The 21,899-nt window shown below is 56.4% G+C and overlaps 1 protein-coding gene across 4 annotated transcripts in view; it reads right to left on the bottom strand.

Annotated features, from left to right (window-relative positions):
- LOC116876547 (mitotic spindle assembly checkpoint protein MAD1-like) overlaps window positions 1-21,899 on the bottom strand; it is a 190,673-nt gene that overhangs the window by 43,996 nt on the left and 124,778 nt on the right. The gene's annotated exons all lie outside the window — the stretch shown is intronic.

Below are 21,899 nucleotides of genomic sequence, written 5' to 3'. Positions count from 1 at the left end.
TGGCTCCGTCCCCCATGGTGCCTTCCCAGTAATGAAAGCTCGATTACCCCCCACCATTCATTAGTGAGGCTGGCTCTCCTCGAACACCAGTGTAGCCTCTGAAACCAGGACCTTCCCAGTGGTCCTGTCTGGAGCTGACAACGGGGATTCCCCTGGGCCAGACAGGAGTCCCCTGGCCAAGGGGGTGGTGGGGAAACCCCCCAGCCTCGGAGCCGGTCAGCCCAGCTCAGAGCCCTGCCCATCGTGATGGGGACAGCAACCCCTTGTTCTCAGACCGACGCCCAGGCCCAGGCCCGTCAACCACCAGCTCCCTGGCGGGGCTGAGAGCAGGTGGTCCAGTCAGACAGCTTAACATGAGCAGATGTGGGTAGGGTCATTTCCTGGAGGAGGTGATGGAGATAGGGGACAGGAAGCCTGCATTCTGGGGAGGGAAACCCACTGGAGACCCTGTACCCGCTCTGCCCTTCCTGACCTGAAGCCTCAAGGCCCTCCCCCTGCAGCTCCTGGGTACGAGTCAGGCACACAGCCGTCTCCAGAGGTGTCACGAGGACCAAGCTGGACCTCACGGGACCCTAAGGGGCCACAGTGAAGTGCGGCGTGCTTCAGGCCATACCACCAATGAAGGGAGCCCAACAGCCACACACAGGCTCCCATAGGCTCTGCGGCTGCCTCAAGGCCACAGGGAGGGCCTTCTGCCCCAGGCCAAGCTCTCAACAGCCCCCTGCCCCTCACATGCTCCGGGTGGCACCAGGCCTGTGAGCACAGATCCTCTGTCTTGTCTGTACTGCTCGTGCCTCTGCAAGCAGCCTGGGGCTGGCCACATTCTTGCTCTGAATGTGGCCTCCTGATACCAGAGCACAGCTCCTTCTGGCCTCTCCGCCACACATATCCATCCCCATGCCCTGCCCTCACCTGCCCCCCCATCCAACACACACGGAGCCCTGGATTAATCAAGTAATCAGACTATGAAATCCAAGGGGGTAATTGGCGGCTCTGACCCCACGCTCCTCCCTGTGTCTCTTAGCCAGCCCACCGAGGATGGGTCCGCCAGCAGGAGGAAAGCCCATTCCACCAGGGAAAATCCACTGACCGAGGTTCCGAGGCAATATTTCACCCCTGTCAGAGGCTGCACGGCCTTTAATGTATCGCAGATGTCCACGGGGAAAATTAAATCTTGGTAATAACAGAGCCTGACCTTGGAGAAGGTAGGAGCCCCTTCGTCCACAGGCACCAAAATGCTGCCCTTTCCAGAGTTCATGGACTCCCACGAGTAGACAGGGCTCGGATCAGGAGCGGATGAGGCTGGCCACCTGCCAGGTGCCCCTGGGAGGGGCACCCAGGCGCCAGGACCACACGCCAGGCAGCACGCACACCCTACCCCACATAGCCTGCTCAACAGCATGAAGTAAGTCCCCCGTCACCCTCTGACGGGCAAGAGCAGGGGTGCTTGGGTCGGGGTGGGGGAGCCGCCACAAGGTCCCACAGGCTGTCAGAGGTCTAAAGAGGGTTCTGACCCCGGCCTGCCTGGTGCGGGTCGGGCGAGAGACAGCAGCTCTCCGGTGAAGTCACCTTAACGCAGTGTGTTCAGGAGGGACACGGTGAGTTCTGGCTGTGACTCAGGGCAGAGCAAAGACGGTGCTCTGACCTCCCCCTTACTCTGCCATTCAATTGCTTATATAAACATGAATGAATAATTCACATGATGGTTTGGATTAAATAAATAAAAGATGTGTCTTTTGCCTTGGAAATGCCATTGCTCTGATGCAGGCTCTCCTGGGGAGCGAGCGGAGCCTTCCTCTGGGCGGGTTTGGTGGCCTGTGCATGTGGCACTCATGAGATGCTCCTCCACGTCCCAGTGACCAAGAGCCCGAGACCCCAGGACCTGTAGGGACCACATTCTGCACCCACATGCAGGTACCCTGCCATACCCATCCCCAGCGCCGGGCCTGCTGGTGGCAACCACACGTGGGCAAGGCTGGCAGAGCAGACAAGTGGCCTCATCGAGTCTGCTGAGAGCCTGGACCACCCATCCCAAAGCTCTCCTGCTGGGTGCACATCCCGGGGACCACCAGACAGGATGGAGACCTCGTGCCTGGGGCGCCTGCACTCAGGCCCAGAACCAGCCCCAGAATCGGGGGGAGGTTGCACCCAGCCCAGACTTGCCCTCAGCCCTTTCCTGCTCCCACCCCCCACCCTCAACACTAGTCTCCAGCTGCGCTGGCTGGGAGACTATGTCCCCCCAACTCTGACCACCATCTTTCCTCTCTAGGCCACTCCTGCCCCTCCTCTCCTCAGCAGCCCTTTGCTCTCCTAGAGTCCTTGGTGAGGGACAAGGAAGGCCGATGGCCAAGTGGGTGCCAAAGAGAGAACATTGTCGCCAGGAGCCCGGGTGTGGAAGGTGGGCATGGGCAGTGGGGTCTGGAGCTGGGGCTGGGTGCCGAGGTCAAGGGGCCATGCCACCTGTCCCCAGCCATGTCCACGGCGCCCTTGGATAGCTCTGCCCTCCAGCCCCTGCTCCTCATCTCTGCCCAACACCTGGCTCCTCCTGGAGTCCTGGAAGGCAGCTGGGAAAGCCTGTGGGAAGGACGCAGAACAAAAATAAACTGCTTTCCTTCTCTCCATCATATAAAGGCTAGCAGGAGAGAGCACTTCACCCTGACAGCAGACATGTCAGGATAAAAGAGCAGTGGTTATGGGCACATAACCCTGGAGACCCAGATCACAGTCTGAAATTCAGAGAAATGCTTTTATCCTGGAGGGGTGAGGAGTGCAAGTGAGAGGCCAACGGGTGGGCGGCTGGACCTTCCCTGCAGAAAGCCTCTTCAGGGCCCCCGCATGCGGCCGTGCTGGCCCACAGAGCCCACTGTGTCTCTACTTTGCTAAATGTACACGCGCTACTGTGGTTTAATCCCCTTCTTCCCAGTTTGCTGGGGAAAGTACAGGGAGCTGGGTGGGCAGGGCGGCGACAACTGAGGTCTGTGCCCCAACAGACCACTGACCTGGGTTCAGGACGGAGACCAGGCGCCCTGCTCGCACAGGCTGCCGATGTGCAGCCCCTTCTTCCAAGCTCCCCTTACTCCTTGGAGTGTTGAGAAGCACAAGCAGATAGGATCACAAGAAACACTTTCAAATACGCCAACGGTTCCTAGGAGGGCAGCTGGAGGTACACGCCCCTCTGCACCAGTGGCCCGAGTGCGCCAGTGAGGTGCCCGGGTCTCAGCCTGATGCCCACTCAGAGCTGCTTGGCCCTGCCAAGTAGGGCCAAGTAGAACTGCCAACTTGGACAGACACATCTCCGGCCCTGAGTGCCTCAGCCTGAGCTCCATCCTGGGACCTCTTAAGGCCACGGCTCCCCATCAGTGGGCTTCCCCGACCCACATCTCAGGCCAGAGGATTCTGACAGCAAAGCAGGTGCTGTCCGCTGGCCACCATCCCAGCCACCCTGTGGGAGGTCAGCCCCTTCATGGTGGAGGCAGCTGGCAGGGGAGCACAGCTGGGACCGGGAGGTGAGGTGGCTGGGGCCTCGGGCCTCCCCCCACAGTCAGCCTAGAGTGGCCCTGGCAGCCAAGTCAGGCCCTCTGACAAAATTCTGAGCTCTGAAGGGAAGATGTGGTCTGGGTTAAAACCCTCTGCTGGTGTGCCCGGACGGCTCAGTCAGTTAAGCATCCGACTCTTGACTTTAGCTCAGGTCACAATCTCAGGGTCATGAGACTGAATCCCTGTGTCGGGCTCCATGCTCAGCATGGAGTCAACTTGAGATTCTCCCTCTCCCTTTGTTCTCGCCCACTTGAGTATGCTTGCTCTGGTGTATGTGCTCTCTCTGTCAAATAACAAATAAAATCTTAACACAAAACAAAACCAAAAATCCCCTCTGTGGACATCAGGCCTTTGCCAAGCAGCCCAGGCCGCCCCTCCAATTGTTCCTGGCTGCCTTTATTTCATGCTCTGAATGAAACACCACTCTCCTCCTCATCTCAGGACCTTTGCACATACCTGGAGCAGCTCCTCCTGGTTTCTAGCTGACTCCTAGTCATCTGACCTTCAAAACTGTGTATCTGGAATAGATCCCATCTCCTGCTGTATGTTCTCAGGGTACATGACAGTGCCTGCTTTAGCACAACAGAGCATTTTTAAAAGTTCCTTTCTGTTATCATTATTTCTCCAGCAGACTCTGAGCTCAGAATAGCCAAGGACTAGGTCCTTTTGTCCCACTGCCTCCCTACAGCACCTCAAGGAGCCGGGAGTACAGAAAATGCCATTTCTGCATAAATCCTAAATCATAACCCCTAGAAAATTAGTGTAAACAAAAGTAACGTACACATGGGGCTTCCCTGTAGACAGGGCAGATGGAACATACGTGCCCATCCTTGAACACACATGTTTGTCCTTGCTCCGCACTGCAACCGCTGTGGGAGGGAGGGGAGGTGGTGGCAGACGAGTGGGGTGAGCAAGATCTTTGAAGACAAAAAGCAGACAGAGGAGAGGAATGAGGCTTGGCAGACCTACAAGAGTGGGGCCTCACTGCCTTGGGTGGTAGGGAGGCTGACTGGAGCTGGGGCTCAGGGTCCATATGGGGGCACATGTGTCCTTCCTGTCCCCCAGGTGATGCCTCGCCTCTCAGGGCAGCTGCAGGAAATGCCGACACCTGCCCCCTTACGGCCAGGTTTATGCCCAAGGAAAGAGCTGGAGCCCCCCCCCCGGGGGGGGGCAGCAGCTTGCTTCCTGAGAAGCCAACCAGTAAAGTGTGGACTGGCACCCACACCTCCTGTCAACACCGGTGCAGGGAGGTGGGCAAGAGCACGGGCTCAGCAGGAAGAAGTCAAACTGCGCCAGCAGACCCAGTGGGGTCTGAAGCGGCCTGCACACACGCCCCATGCTCAGGATCCCTGGAAGGGGGCCCAGGGCTGTGTGTCCCCATGTCCAGCAGACCAGCCCCAGCAGGGATGCCCACCAGCCGACTGCCTGCCTGGGTGGGGACAGAGGCCCTGGGGAGGGCAGTAGAGAGAAGGGGTGAAGGGCCGGGCTCAGGGCAAGCACACAGGGCAGGGAAGCGGGCCGGGGGCTGGGGGCCAGGGACCAGGCTGCTGCTGGCCAAGCCATCAGAGGCGGGCCGGCCCGGCTCCTGCAGTGGCGCTTTGTTTAGGAGCTGGAAGCAGCTTTTGAAATTTTCCTTTGGGGACTCAGGACAGAGTCATTTTTCTTTCTGAGAAGTGAATAAAAAACACTTAGCCAATGCTACGATTTTCAGGCTTAAACAACAACAAACAGCACTAATATTTCACCATTAGCAACAGTGGCCCTCTGAGCCCAGGCTGCTCCAGGCAGCTGTTTCTAAACCTGGCGCCCGTCCGGGCCGCTCCAAGGGCAGCGTGGGAAAGGCAGCAACGGAGGGCTTCGAGACCGGCCCGCCTGGAAGGAGGCAGCAGGGTGAGGCCCAGGGACCAAGGGTGGGTGGAGTGTCCCCCACTTTTCCAAGAGGCTGGACAACCAGCTTCCCACTCTGTCCCAGGCCCTGAGGCTGGCGTGTGTGCCCTGGCCCTTGGACACTGTGCCCCTCAGCTCTGGGCATCCCTGGCACTGCACTCCACAGCCTGGAGGGGTCAACAGGGCAGAGATGATGGCTAGTGTGCCCTTGGGGTCCACGCCACATGGGTGCTTAGCAGTGGACAGTGACAGCAGGGTGCCTGTCACCCACTGCCCCATGTTCACTGAGCTCTGATGCACGGCCTGTGCCCTGGGTGCATGCACCTGTGTCCCTCATGCTCACTGAGCTCCAATCCATGGCCTGTTGCCTGGGCGTGCCTGTGGGGAGGCTGACTGATTGCCCGGCTCCCCAGTAAGGAGGCTGAGGCCCTGACAAGGGGTGGGCCCACTGTGCACCCAGCAGTGCTGGCCACAGATGATCGGGGCCGGTTGGCTTCTGGAACAGTGCTCCCTGTTGGCTGTCTCTGGCTAAACTAAATGGTCAGGTGCCCAGGCAAGGCCCTGCAGGGCAAGAGGGTCAGGAAAGACAGCATGCAACCACCCCAACAGGCCCCCCAGGAAACCGGCAGCTGGGCCAGACATTCCAGAAGGCCAGCTGGTGCTCTGGCTGCCCTTAGCCCCAAGGCCCAGGAGGCACAATTGTGCCCAGTCTTGGCAATGGGCATGAGGCAAGGGCAGTCCCATCCTCCGTTGTGCACAGGACCTGGGGGAGCCGCGGGTCTGCAGGTCAAGGTCCTGAGTTGGGTGTTTGTTTCCTTGGGTTCTGGAAGCTGGTGATGGAGCTGAAGGAAATGCCTGCCAGGTGTCTGGAGGACACACACATGGGGAGGGGAGGAGAGGGGGACAGTGGTTGTGCCCATGGGAACCAAGCCACGGCAGCGCACTGTGAGACCACAGGAGCAGCTCTTTGATGTGGATGTGCTGGGCCTGGAGAAGTTGGGGCACAAACTGTGTCCCCATATATCTGAAGGGCACATGGATGAAAGCAAATGTGTTCTGAGTTGGCCCCTGCAACTCAAAAAAGACCAGGGAGGGGACCAGCCTCTGTAAAGAGGTGCGTCCTGAGGACGGCTAAGTGTCAGGGCGATGCAGGGCCTGACATCCAATGAAAGAGCTCCTGCACCCCTGCACCTTGAGAGGCTAGCCCCCGAGGGCAGTGCGGCGGGCGCCCCGTCCACACTCCCACCACACGGGACCATGCTGAGGGCCAAAGAGCCAGGCTGGGCCTGAGATGTCCCTGTGGGAAATGTCCCTGGGCCTCTCCGGCAGGTGCATGAGAAAGGAGGTACGGTGGGAGGGTGGTGCTAGTTCTGCTTGTACCCAAAGCTGGGCCACACTTCCGGGGCTAAATTATTCACTTCTCGTAACTTCTAACTATTTTAGTTTTACATTTTTAAATATTTAATAATTAAGCATCAAATATTTATGCAATTTTATCAACAACTATGGGAGCCGACCCTGCAGGGGCTGTGACTGTGGGTCTGGGTCCTGGTCCTGGCCGACGGTGCGGAGCGGGGAGAAACATGCCTGCCCTGGGCAGGGGGTCCCATGCCTCTGGGACATGCGCAGAAAAACCGCAGGGCCACTGCCCTGACGCAGCAAGTGCATCCCTGATGGGCTCTTTCTGCAGGCTCCCGTCCCATCCCAAATGCAAACCCAGGAGAGGGCCCTGGGAGGCTGGCAGGCACAAGGGGCACCTAGGCAACCTGGAGCGACCTGTGTGCCCATGCCTATGCCAGCCGGGAGGTCTGAGGGCTCCCCGCTTCCCTGCACAGCACTCAGGGAAGCCTTCCATGGAAGGGCACGGTGGATGCTGCCGCCCCCCTCTGTGGGCCTCAGGGACCGGTGGATGGGTCCCTACCACCCACTAGACATAGACTTTTGCCTTCCTAGGGAAGGGTTCGCTTGAACAGCCTGCAGCCGGAGGGCCCCTGGGACATGGTCTCTCCATTATGAGCCCATGTTCCCCTGCTGGGCCGGAAATTGCACGTTTTACACAAGAGAGAAGACATTGGCCTGGAATTATATGCAGATGAGCGGCGTGTGTGCCCACCGCCGGCTGCCTGGCAGACGCCCGCCCTGGGTGAGCTTGGTGCCAGCTTTCAAACAGGGGCATCTCTGTGTGATTAATGGCTCACTCCACAAGCAGCTTGTCACCTTGCACAAAAATGATCTGAAAAGACACCAGCAATTACAGCCCACCAGATTATGGGGTGGGAGAGTCTCGGGGTGACAGGCGGGAGCTCATGTGATATCATATTCCCGGGAAGGCTCCCTCCCCCAGCACGGAGAACAGAGAACAGTCGAAGCCCCAGAGGATGCTGTCCCCCCTCCCTCGCCTCACTGGGCACCAGGCTCCCCAACCCGCTGCCTCTTTCGGGAGTGGAGGACCAGCTGAGCCTTGGTGGAAGGCCACGGCCAGCCCCTCGTCCGGGCAGCTGACAGATGTGGGGTCAGGCCCAAAGAAGGTCAGTGCCTTGTTCACTGTCACCCGGCCAGGAAGCAGAGAAGTCGGACATTCACACCAGGACTTCGGGGCAGGATGGGTCCCCCAAAGGCCATCAGGCAGCGCCAGTGCTGCCGTGAGGAACCATCCCTGGACACGAGGTGCCCCCTCGGGTACAGAGTCTGGCCTCAGTTGCTTGTTGGAGCCTTCCCGGCCATGCTACCAGCAGGGGCCACCCACCCTGGGATCCCAACGTCCCAGTGTTCATGCACAAGCTCACACTCCTCTGACTTTGTTTCACTTGTTTGCGGGCATTTCCTCCAACTAAAGCACATACCCCATGCGCAGGTTCCAGGAGGGCTGAGAAATACGTACCCTGCGGAACCCGCTGGCTTACAAGCACGCTGGCTCCGTGAAGCTAAGTCCTATCTCCAGGGGTGGGGGACCGGGGACCAGACAGCTGGAAGCACACTGCCCAAGGCATGCACTCACAGACACACATGGGTGCTCACACACACAGGCCTGTACACACACAGGTGTGCTCACACACGCAGTCCCACACACATGCGCACCCACACTCGCAGCTCCGCGCGCACACACGTGCACTTACACACTCTCACACATCCACACATGTGTGCTCATGCACCCATGCATGCACACGTGCTCACATGCACACGGTCATACACCCACACACAGAGGCCCGCACACACGCTCACGCATGCCCACATATGTGTGCTCACACACGCAGGCCTGCACACGCACACGTGTGCTCACACACGGACACACACACGCAGGCCCCCCCCACTCACACACACACACGCATACACACACACACACACGCTCACAGACCCCCGCCAGAGCCAGAAGCCACGCAGAGCGGAGAAGCGCATAACAGCTCCATCCCATCACAAACCCCGATGTAGAGAACGCAAGTTTCCCGAGACTCCTTTCACACACGTCCCGGCAGGTGGCCTGCTGGGCTCATAGAGCCTGGGGCCAGCGGGCAGGACGGCCCACGGCTGAAGGCAGCGGAGGCCAGTGGCGGCGGCAGGGTCGCTCCTGCTGCGTTCCCACGGCGTTCCGCATGGCGGGCACATTCCTCATTTCCAGCAGTGGGCTCCCAGAAGCTGAGTCCCGGGAAGGTGCGCTTCCTCTCGGAGAGGGAAGAGCCTCTCAGAGCTCATCTTTTATTGACGGAGTCATTTTCGAGTCAATCTGTCTGCTTTGGGCGAGACAAGATTTTAAATCTTTCTCTCCCTGCTTTTGAGATGCGGCAGTCTATTAAAACCTGCCAACGTATGCGGCCAGGCCAAGGAAGGCAGAGGACGGACAACCCGCTTGGTGGCTGTAGCCACCCACAGACCACAGGGTCCGGAGGAGGGACGGAGGTGGGAGACAGAGGGTGGGCAGGGGGCGAGTCAGCCCTCTGGGGATCCAGAGGAGTGAGACACACAGGCCAGACACCTTGCCAGACACACAGGCCCGAGAGGGAAGCAGCGCTCTGAGGCGGCAAGCAGCAGGGACAGACAGCAGCCCTGGCGCCTGGGGGCCCACTGGGGGTCCGCATCCCAGGGGCTCTGCCACAGAGCCAGGCTGCTACTCCCGGGGCCCCTGACCTGGTCCGTGGCGCATAGCTGCCCATGGGCAGACAGAGCTGCCAAGTGTCAGGTGAGGCTCAGAGGGCGAAGGGGCCTGGTAGAGCACAGCCAGCCGGAGGAGGAACTGCCAGGACGAGAGTCCAGCCCGGCTCAACTCCGCAGGCACGGCAGGGCCCAGGGCTCTCCCATCAACATGAGTGACTGGGACAGAGGCTGTGGGGAGGTGTCTGTGTCTGAATCCCAGAACCAAGGCAGAAGGACCGGGCAGGCGGGAGGGAATGACGCAGATGCAGATGGAGATGGTCCAGGGGCCCAGGGTCCTCATGTGGCTTCTACGAGGGGAAGAGGCAGGAGCAGAGCGGGTCTGAAGAAGACGCGCCACTGGCATGGAGATTGGGGGTGGACTGAGAGCCACAGAAAGCAGCTGCCTTCAGCAGCTAGAAATAGAAATAGAAGAGGACCCCCAGAGCCTCCGGGCGATGCAGCTCTGCCAACACCTTGCTGTCAGCCCCGATGTGATTTTTGACCCCCACTGCTGCCAGATGAGACCTCTGGGGGTGCAGATGACCTCCACTGTGGCCACAGGTGCCTGGGGGCATAGGTGACTGCCATGGTGGCCTGTCTGAGAACCATCTCCCTGCCCCCAACAGCAGCAGCAGGACTAAGCCCTCACCGTGACCAGCCCCCAGGACAGGAACTTTAGAAGGGCTGGTGACTTCTTTACTCACCCAACAAGTATGTGACAAGAGTGAACAGGATGTCTGGCATCATTCTAGGCTTAAGGCACACAGCGTGGACAAACCTCAAAACCTCAGGTCTGAGGGAATTATGTTCCCAAAGGGGACACAGACAAAAACACACACAAGCAGAGCAAGGTGGTCTCCAGAGCTGTTAAGCGCTATAGAGAACCAGAGGGCAGGGCTGGGAAGGGGCTGCAGTGTTGGCAGCTGGTCACAGCGGACCTCCAGGGAGCCAGGGAACAAGTCAAGCACAAGGTGGGCAGGAGGCGGCCAGGACAAAGGACCTGAGGCAGGAGGCAGCTTGGACCATTCATGAAAAGCAGGGACGAGGCCAGCAAGCCAATGCGGAAATGGACACAGGAACGCCAACGGTAAGGCTGGGCTGCAGTCATCCGGCCACAGAGACCAGCACGCAGTCCGCGTGCCACCGCTCCACTTCAGCAAAAGGCCCATGCGAATATTTCCCAATTCTGCTAGATGAAAGAAATCCAAAGAGGGTTTTCTCACTTTTATAAAAAAGGCAAAAAGCAATAGTAGCATTCAGTGTTAGTTCTGCAGCAAGCCCTCAGAGGCAGCGAGCACCACTGGCAGCGTGAATGGCCCCCCAGCTCCTTCCCCAGGAGCCATGCGTGGCATCCCAGCATCTGGCCGCTAGAACTCAGAGCCACAGCTGTGCACGTCTACGCTTTCTCCTGACCGATTTCGTGCATCCAGCAGCAAGCTGTGTCAGAGAGAGGTGGTACTTTGGGAACAACCAGACCTCTAAGTAGGAATAAATGAACGCTGCATCCTCCTTCACATCACATATAAAAGTCAGTTTGATACAGAGCATAGGTCTAAAAGCGTCTAGAAGAAACCAGGAGATGGCAATGCTGGAGCAAGCCAAGATTTCTTAGACAAAGAGCTAAGAACAGAAGAAAACACGAGTAGATTCGACTTCATCAAAATTTAAAACTTTTGCTTATCAAAAAGCAGCATGAAGAAAACGATCACAAGAAAACACTCCAAGCGTTTAAGCGGAGATGTGAGAATGACTCAGGAGATGTGGGAACGCACTCGCCACTGCTCGCAGTCGGGGAGACACAAGCGGGGCAGACGGCACACCGTCAGGAGGCCCGTCAGCACGGCCATGCCCAGGGGCCAGAGAATCAGCGGCATGTGGGGCATAGGCGGTGGGCTAGAGACGCTGCTGCTGCTCCAGAAAACATCTTGGCAGCTGCTTTAAAGGTTAAACACAAGCCTGTCCCCATCACACCCCAAGAAACAGAGCCCCCAATTCCACTCCTACCCCGTGCAAGTCTCGTGGTCCCACATCCTCAGCAGTGACATTCCAATGAGCCAGGAAGAGGACACTACCACGCATCCATCAGCGGGCGATGGCCCAGACAAAGCGAGGTCCGCACCATGAGAGCATTACTTGGTAGCACGCATGAGTTCACGGCCGGACCTTGAACACGTTTCGGTGTGTAGCAGGTGGCGGACATGTCACCAGAGGCAGAATGCAGACTCTGGCCCCACAGCCAGAGTGGACGATGGCCTTAAGTGGGCAGCAGGGACCCCTCGGGGTGATGGAAAGACTCATTGTTTTGACGGTCGCAAGCCTTGCATATTTACTAGAAATCAATGCATACTTAAAACAGGTAAAGATCAGGAGTGTTTGTATGAAAGGCTATTAGAAGAGTTCTAGGGTCACAGTGAAACTGAGTGGAAGGTATAGAGATTTCCCCTACGTGGACACACAACACATCCTCCCCCACACTACGGGCCCTGCGGCTCCACGTCCCGTCGGCGTCTGGTGCTAACTGTGTTCTGGCCTGTGGCCATTCTATCAAGGGGTGGCGGTGTCTCCTTGCTGCCATGGGAGTTCAGTTTTAAACACGCGGATTTTGCAATGCCTCAGACACACCCCACTGGGGGTGTCCAGCAGAGGGACAGGCCCTGCAGACACAGCTCTTCTCTGGACAGATGCCCACCGAGGCCTCTTCTATGTGGTTACCACAGATGCCCCCACCCGCTTCCAGTCCCCAAGCAGGAGGCGCCCAGGGCAGCAGCTCCAGCCTCGCACCCAGCGGCTATCCCCAGAGCAGAGGGGAGAGGGCAGAGGAGGGAGGATGGATGGGACAGCAGCCTCCCGGTGCAGACAGAGCCGAGGCCCAGAGTCCAGGCAGCGGGGCCATCGGAGGAACAAAATCCACGGAGCAGGCGAGGCAGGGCCCCTTGCTCTGCCAGTATGCTGCAGGCCCAGGGGCTAAGTATCGGGACTTCTTTACAACTCCAGTCAAACACCCCATGGATGGTGTTGCTCTTCATTACCTGACCCTGAGAACAAACAAGCAGCTTGGGGACAGAAGGGCCTGGGACACGTGGTGATGAAGGTACCAACCACTCCGCTGAGCCTACTGTCTGGAGGCAGTGCAGGAGGGCGGGGCCTGGGCATCTGGACTCTTTCATGACCCCGGGCTCCGGGCTCTCCATCGAGGCCACACCTGGCCCCCCATGCACCAGCAGCCTGACCCTGAAGCTGCCTTCCCTCCCTGGGCCTTGCTTCCTGCCCAGCCTTCAGAGACACTGCGGACCCTCTGAGGTGAGGCTGAAAGGGTGGGCTCAGCGCATGCTCAGGGCATGGGACCGGGGAGACCTAGGATCCAAGCTGGGCTGAACTACAGGGTCGCTAAGAACTTGTTACAGTACCTTCATGGGGACCTCTGGCTCAGAGAGATGGAGTGGACTTCTCCCTCCCAAAGACAACTCTGTGCCTGGCCGTGCTGGGGGCCACACAGCAGAGCTCAGAGGGTCGGGGGAGGAGGAGAGAGTCCTGGGGCCCGGCACGGGAGCCATAGTGCCACAGCAGAGCAACTCGGGACCCAACCTGGAAAAGGAAGGTGACCTGGACCCTGTGTTTCCAGCCCAGCAGCAGGGGCTGGGGTGCGCCCGTGGGTCCTGGGGCCAAGTACAAGGATGCCACATGTCCGGGGGAGTGCTGGCTCCTGGCAGTCGGGCCACATGAGTCTGTGCCTGGGGCCCTCCCTGCCCAGAGACAACGAGGTGCAGCTGAAGACTCGCCTACCAAAGTAAGTTACGAACTTAACACAATTCCAATAGAAACGAAAACCTCCCCAGCCTTTTCTTGAACTTGACAGAGTGATTCTAAAGTTCCTGTAGAATAATAAACAGGTAAGAAAGTCTCCAAGTGACAAGGAACCCCTCGCTCTACACCAGATGCTAAAACATATCTCAGAGTTACAATTAGAAACAAACATATAGTAGAGATAAACGAAGTCAACAGGAGACACAAATATAGACGCTGTTATGTATCAGAGCCTCGCAAAGATAAAGGCAGGTCATAAATATGAGGAAGAAAGAAAGACGGCGTGATAAACGGGAGCCAGGCGATCGCTCATTGGTTTGGGAAGGGATCGACTTAGACCCTGACCTTACTCGACACACCAAGGTAAGTTCCAAGTAGATCTTTAAGTATGAAAAATAAGCCCCCCCCCAAAAAAGAAAAGAAAAGAAAAGAAAACCCCAGAAAAAAACAGGATTATTTATCAAAAGGACTTTCTAATCTTAAAAGTAATGGAATCAATAGAACTCAAAAACAGTTCAAACTTTCTACAAAAAATAATCATAAAGAAAAACAATAAGGAAGTGATCAAGGAGCATGGACTTGGTGAGACCACAGTGGAAGGAGCAGGTGAGACATACTCTTCCTTGTTAGTGAGCAAAGGAACATGTTAAAACAAGGTACCATTTATATCTAAAATTTTGAAAACTGTGCAGTATAATTGACACTTTTTGGTGTCCAGTTCTGTAAGGCCACCACCTCCGACACTCAGGACCGCTCTGTCACCCTGGACAGCTAACTGCCACATACTTTGTGCTCCTGGCCCCGGCACCTGCCACCACACCTGTTCACCGACCTGCACTCTTGCCCTCCTGAGTGTCCTGTCTCGGGGACCCTGCAGGGCACTGCCTGCGGTCCAGCTCCTCCCCCAGCATGGTGCCTCTGGGGCCCCCCAGGCCCCCAGGTGGTCAGCAGGGGGTCACACTGACGCGGAGCAGTGTTCCACCCACAGACAGACCCCTGTTCTCCACTCACCCGTTAAAGGACATTGGATTGGTAATGGATTTTGGTGACTATGTGTGACGCTGCTGGAAATATGCATTCCAGTTCCAGGGAAGAAGAGGGTGTGAACTCAAGCCTGCCTTTCAGTGAAGGGGCTCACGCTGGAGAGAGTGCATGGAGCGGCCGCCACTGGTCCCAAAGGGAGAGGCCACAGGTGGCCGAGGGTGGGACCAGAGGGCCAGCAGCACCAGTCCCACCACCCTCACCACGGGAAGTCCCCGCACCAGCCTGGGCGACGGACACACGCTGTGAGCCGTCTTCTCATCCACAGCGCGTCGCGTTTCCTGTCTGGTCAGAACACTGCTCGAGAGCACGCAGCGTAAGGATCCACTGTGAGTTTGCTGGCCTCACACCCAGGAATTGCTTGTGCTGAGAGTGAACAGAAACGGCATTATGTTCCTGACTTCAGAGTCCATGTGTCCGCTGCCAGCGCATCATGCACAACACACGTGCTTCTTACATGCACACACGCACTCTCCTGTCACATCAAGTGTGTTCAGCAAGGCTGCAGGACACGAGGTCAGCTGGATCACAGGAATCCATGCCGGTCTCACTTCAGCAGTCTTCGGGTCTGTTTTTGCTTCTTGGGGTTTTATGCACCGAGGTTCATCCACAGAGGAGCGCTTCTGCTCCCTCCCTTCCTGTCCCTAAGGCTGCTCGTCCCTGGGGGCCCAGACCGGGACTCCCGACATGCTCACTCGGGGTGCTGGACCGCCTCTGCCTTCTTTCTCACCTTGGGGAAGCACGGATCTGCTGTGAGGGTGCGTGCAGATGCTGTGTCAGGCTGAGGAAGCCCCCTCTCTATTTAGCTTGCTAAGAGTATTCCTGGGTGTTGAACTTTGCCAAATTACCCCAGCAATCGGTTAGATCACATTGATGTAGTGGATGACATCAATGGATATCTGAGTCCTGGAATAAATACAAAAATAAGTTCCTAAGGGTCTTGTTTTCTGTCCTGTCACTGGTTCTCAAATTAGGGTAATATTTGCTTCATAAAATGAGTTCAAAAGTGCTCCCTCTTCACTTTTCTTGAAGAGCTTGTCCAGAGCTGGTAATTGTTCTTTCCTTGGTACAATTTGCGGGTGACAGCACCCGGGCCTGGAGACGCCTTGGGAGGCATCCTGATCGGAGCTCCTGATCGGAGCTCCAGCTCCTGCAACAGCTATGGGACTGTGGGGCTAGTTCCTTCACAGCGGGTGAAATTTACAGTCGGAGTCTGCCAAGCTTGGCTGCCGTTGCTTGTTTGTTTGGTTCCTGGTGCCCCCGACCCCGCCCTGGACGAGAGGCACTGGAGCCTGGGCTGGATGCCGCGAGCGCTGGGTGCAGGCAGACTTGAGAGAAGGAGGCAGGAGCAATCCCTCCTCTTCATCTCATCCCCTTCTCCTCCGGGTCCTTGGCAACCCCACGGAGGTGCAGGTGCCGTGCCGCTGGGTGGGCGCGTAGCCCCTGGAGAGCCATGACCTCAGGACAGTGGGGTGAATCCCAGCTGCGGAAGCACACAGCAGAGCAGGGAGGGAACCTGGGAATGTGGGGCAAGGGGAGAGGGGATGCCGAGGAGGTGTGCCTGGCACCCACACGGGCCGTGGAGACTGTGGTGTGGCCCCAAAACTGAACGGTTGTGGAGGCACAGTTGTCCGCAGGCACGGGGACTGCCCTCTCAGTCCACCTGCACAGCCCGCCTGCTGAAACCGACCGACCGAGATGAACGTTCTCCACAGAGCTGCAAGAACACCGAGAATCTCGCAACATGGCTTTCAAAACCCACAGAACACATCCAAAATTAAGCGGCACATGAAGAACCAAGAAAACACTAACCTGCTAGGAAACACACAGCCAACAGGTGCCGACCCAGGATGATGGAGATGGCAGAACCGCCAAGCAAGATTCCACAGACGCCCCACAAGGACTTTGCAACACCGTCCACTCGGAAACCGCATTTAGCACTGGAGCTGGCTGTGGAGAGCATGTCGGTGTACAGGTCCCCTGTCCCCAGATGCTGCCACTTGCCTGTCTCCCACTTTTACCTTGCAAACATCATTATGTGCAATCTGAGTTTCCGATGCCCTGTGCCTCTTATGCTGAGGGCAGGTTATCCGAGAGACTGCAGAACACTTGTCCGAAGCCGTGGAGGCCAGAGGGAGAGAAGCAGTGTCAATTTCCACAACGCTCACAGGACCCCTCACCTACAATTAGCAGGGGTATCCTTCAGAAGTGAGGGCAACACAGGGTCACCATGTGGAGGGAACCCCAGGATCCTGAAAGAAATACCCAGGGAGCAGATAGCAGGGGGAAACTTGGAATTTCAGGAATGAAGACAAAGCAACAGGAATTCTAAATGTCTAGGTAAAAATCCTGAGCCGTTGTGTGTGTTTGTGTGTGTGTGTGTGTGTGTGTGTCCAAAGAGATACAATGAATTAAAAAAACCCTAAGATATATCAAAATGAGATACTAAAAAATGTTCCAAATAATCTGGAAATCGGTAGAAATGGGAAAACAGGAAAAAGAACACAAAGGCAAGTAAAACTAATCACAAATGGCAGGCCTAACTCCAAATGTATTAAAACATCACATTAAATATAAATGATCTAAACACACTGATTAACAGACAGAATATACCTTCCTGTCATGTGCACACGGAACATTTACTAAGATTGCTCAGTACTGGCCATCGGACAAATCCTGAATTAAAAACCAAATTATACAAAGTGTGTTCCCTAAATGTAATGGAATTAAACCAGAAACCAATAACAGAAAGCCACTTGGAAAATCCCCAGACATTTTGAAATTAAAAACACACTTCTAAATAATTTATGAATCACAGAAGACACTTTAAAGAAAATTTGAAAAATTTCTGAACTGAACAAAAATGCAACTATAATATACTAAAATTTGTGGATGCAGCTAAAGCAGTACTTAGATGGAAATTTATAGCATTAAATGCTTATTTTAGAAAACAAAAAAAGATCTCAAATGAGCAATCTCACTTTCCAGCTTAAGAAACCAAACTAAGAGGGATGCCTGGGTGGCTCAGTCGGTTAAGCTGCTGCCTTCGGCTCAGGTCATGATCCCAGGATCCTGGGATTGAGTCCTGCATCCGGCTCCTTGCTTGGCAGGGAGCCTGCTTCTCTCTCTGCCTCTGCCTGCCACTCTGCCTGCTTGTGCTCTCTGACAAAGAAATAAAGAAATACATAAAATCTTTAAAAAAAAGAAAGAAAGAAAGAAAAAGAAACCAAACAAAGAGCAAGAGGAAGCTGAGCAAGCATACCAAGGAAGTAACAAGGAAATGAGCAAAAGTCGGTAAAATTGGAAAACAGAGGAACAATACTGAAAAACCATTAAAACCGAAAGCTAGGTCTTTGAAAGACTGATCAAATGGATAAGTTTCCATCAAAGTTGAAAAAGGAAGTAACAAAAGCAAAAACACAAATTACCAAAAAATCCCACAAACTACCACAATTCACCTAAGAACAACCAGATAAGCTGATCGTTCTGTGGTCGTAGTCCCCGTGGGCCACCGTCACAGAACACGGCAGACCGGGTGGCTTATCAACACGAGCTTGTATTCCTCACGGTTCTGGAGGCTGGGGAGTCTGAGATGAAGATGCTGGCAGATTTGGGGTCTGGTGAGGGTCCAGTTACAGGCTCACGGACAGCATCTTCTCACTGTGTCCTCATGTGGTGGGAGGAGCGAGGAAGTGCTGTGGGTCTCTCTTCTGAGGGCAGCAGTCCCATTCGTGGGGGCCCCACCCTTATGCCCTCATCACCCCCCAAGATCCCATCTTCTAACACCATTGCATTGGGGATGAGGGGCTCAACATACAAACTGTGTGTGTCGGGAAGGGGGCACAACCGTTCAGTCCCTGGCTCCTGTAAGTATTAAAAACCTTTGGCGACCCAAAGCTACGGGTCCAGATGGGAGTCCAGCAGGTGTGTACAAAATAGCTAAAGAGGAAGTAATGCCAATCTGACACCAACTCCTCTAGGAAAGAGAAGAGGAAGAAACATTTTCTGACTCATTTCATTCATTATGCTGATAAATCAGACAAGGACCGGACGAGGCAACTATAGACCAATATGAACAACGACACACAAATTATTGATGAAATATTAGCAAGTTGAATCCAGCACCATAAAATGGAAGAATATGCCACAACCAAGAGGAATTTATTGTAGGAATACAAGGCTGATCCAAACTTGAAAAATTTCACAAGTAATCGTCCACACGGACAGCCTAAGGAAGAAAGAACGCACGACCTTACCCACAGATGGAGACCCAAAAATCAGCATCCAACTTGACAGATACGCTCCGCGGGCTTAGGGGGGCTCCCTCGGCCTGACGGAGGGCACTGACACACGGCCTGCAGCTCCCAGCACCGGCGGCGAGGAGGGACGGAAGGCCCCCCAGGAGGTGAGGAACATGGCTGGCACACCCGCACTCTGCACCACTAAGCAGAGCACTGGGCTGCGGGCCAGGCAGGGGACGCGGGTGCCCAGGCTCTACGGGAAAATACAGAACAGTCTTCACAAATGGCATGACTACGAGTAAAACCAACACAATCCAAACGAGACCCTCCCCGAATTGGTATGTGGTTCTGTGAGGTCCAAGGACACCAGACCAATCACACTTCTACACACAAAGCAAGATCAGCTGGAAACAGTGGACACACACACACACACACACACACACACACTAAACTCCAAGATTTTCAAACAACAACCAGGAAACACTTCAGGATGTTTCTAACAGAGCACGGGTACCGCTGAGGAAGGAAATGCAAGGAAGCTGTGCTGTGTCTTTCCACCGCAGGGGTACGGCTCTGCCCAGACTGATGTGCAGACCTAACGGGATGCCCATGAAAGTGTCGGCCGGATTTCCTGCAGACAGAGACAAGCTGGATCTCATGTTCATGCGGAAAGGCAGTGGGACGAGAACAGGCAGGTGCTCGTGAAGAGGGGGCGCGAGTCCGAGGACTTGTGTTACGGATGGAGGGTCCAGCTATGGCTGCTAGGCAAGGTGGCATCGACGCGACAGACACGTAGGTAAGGGGCACAAGACCTCGGAGCAAGGGTAATTCACTGGAGACGGAAGAGGCTTTTCCATGGTTGACGCCGGAACAACCAGACGTTCAGCAAACTCCTCTCAAAACTCATCCCAGCCGAAACCTCACATCGCACGCAAAACTCAACTCTACGCAGATCACCGAGTCAGCTGGAAGACTAAAAAACTCTTCGTAGAAAAGTAAGAAAAAAGTGTCTTGACCTTGGGTCAGGCGGGGCTCTCAGATGAGACTCCCGTAAAAGGAACATTCATTGTCTGAGCACAAATGGAAAATGTCTGCTCTGAGAAGGATGCTGTGAGAAAGTGAAATTCCCCGAACTCGGTATAAAGAAAACAACCCAATAAAGGGGAAGCTAGAGCAGAGACCTGCCCCAGAGGACGCGGGGCAGGCCCAAGGTGCTGCTGGGGCTCATCCTCAGACAGCGGGGAGCGCCAGCTAGGACGGGACACGCTGCATCACCACACACATGCACGCACATGCACACACATGCACACCCGTGAGAACTACCCCGGCAGCACCAGCGTCTGTGGGGACACATGGCCACTGGCCACGTATGGACACTGAGGGACAAGGGCCAGTTTTCTGGAAGCCAACCACGGGCTGACCCAGCCATCCCCACCAAGAATGTGCCCTGAGAAAATGGGCTAATGCTCCCACAAGCACCTGTGTGGTGGTTTCCTGTGCCCGGTACTCTAATACTGGTGTACTTGGGTGCGTCTGCCCCCATTCTGGAAGCTCAGGTTCAATGTCTGCTCTGTTTTAAAGCCCCTGTGGTGCTTTTCAGACTCATCCCAGGTGTGTGCCACTCAGGCAGCAGCCAGAGGCTCCAAAGACCCAGGCCACCCATCCTTCCCTCCTGCTCCCAGGCCTGGGGAGTGAGGGCTGTTCTGCGGGGTGGGTGGGTCAGTAGAGCCCCAGATCAGGACCCTCCTGCAGCTCACAGGACCTGCCCGGGGACAAATGGGAGCGCTCATCTGGAGCAGGGGCGCGGGTGACTGCAGGGACCCTGCATTGCTCCCTGGATTCCCTAGGCACGTCGGTCTTCCTTCTCCCAGTGGATGCAGCATTCCTTGTTGGCAGCACACAGGGACGGCTCTCACTGTGGCCCCACACAGGGCTGGGCACATGTGTGGGGGCGGAGGACCAGCTGAGGGGATCCCTGCCTGGAACAGCAGCCCTTCTCCCCTCCTACTCAGCCCACTAAGCTCAGCTGAAGCCACCCACCCTGGCCTGGGAAGCTGCCCAGCCACCAAAATCTGCCCCTCTTTTGGCCCTCTACACCCAGGGCCTGCTCCGAGGCCCCCGGCCCCCCTGGCTCTTCCCCCATTCTGTCCTTAGGGCAGGGACAGGCCCTGCTGCCACCTGTGGGCCCAGAAGGCAGCCGGCGGCCGGTGATGCTGGTAATGGGAGTGTGTGCCTCAGGGGCCACGGCGAGCCCACCCCATCTCCTCCGTGGTGGCGCCCTTCCCTCCCCTCCATGTGACCCAGTGGAAGCTGGGGGTGGCTGCCTCACCCGAGGGCACCAGGGTGGCAGAAACTCAGAAGGCCTATGCCTTGTGGAGCCACCCCACCATGCCAGGCACCTAGATGGCACCTCTTTGGTTCATGCCCCCTGGCCCTCCGGTGTCCCACCCACGCAGGCCGCTGCAGAGCCCGCAGAGAGGATGGCACGACGGAGGGAGAAGCAAGCTGCTCTCTGTGCCCCAGTCTGCCTCCCCGGGGTGGAGCTCCAGAGCCCACCACCCTACCCCACTCAGGGACACCCTGGGATCAGCTGCACCCACACAGCCAGGCCGTGACAAACCTCATCACCTTCACTGTGTTGCTGTCAAAACCCGGTTATTTTAATATTAATGCATTACCTAATTAAGCTGCAATTAATAATCTCCCTGGCTGAGCCCGGGTACTACAGGGGGCCCTGTGGGGAGCCAAGAGCCAGCTGGGGGAGGCTGAGCATTTTGGCTCCTGTCGACCCAGGGGACTGGGTCCTTGCTAGCGGTCATTCAGCAATTCCTCTGTCAAAGATCCACAAGAACCTCAGAGCAGCTCTCCCTGAACTCTGAGAGCGCAGTCAGCAAGGGTGGGCGGCTGTGCCTGTTCCCCCCCCCCCCCGCCCAGGTAGCCCGATGGGTCCTTCTCCTCCTGATCAGCCAAGCTGCTCTCCTCAGGAGGCCAGCCTCCCGCCGTTAGTCCAGCTGCCTGCCATGTGCACCTGCACCATCTGAGGGCCGTGGGCACCCAAAATGAACTTGGAGGCTGCTCCACAAGGCCAGCTCAGAGCAGACGGGAGCCTGTCTAACACTTTACATCATCTGTCAGGGAACCAGTCGTGCTCCTTTAAGGTCCGTCGGTCAGTACTACCCCTGGGGTGCCCGAGAGCAGGGGCCCCTGTAGGGGTTTCCTGCCTCATCTCTGGCCTTCCGCCGATGCCCAGACTGGGGCAAG

This window comes from Lontra canadensis, unplaced genomic scaffold (genome assembly GCF_010015895.1).
Source record: "Lontra canadensis isolate GAN:19392208 unplaced genomic scaffold, GSC_riverotter_1.0 scaffold45, whole genome shotgun sequence".
NCBI lineage: Eukaryota > Metazoa > Chordata > Mammalia > Carnivora > Mustelidae > Lontra > Lontra canadensis.
This window is presented reverse-complemented; position numbering and strand designations above follow the sequence as displayed.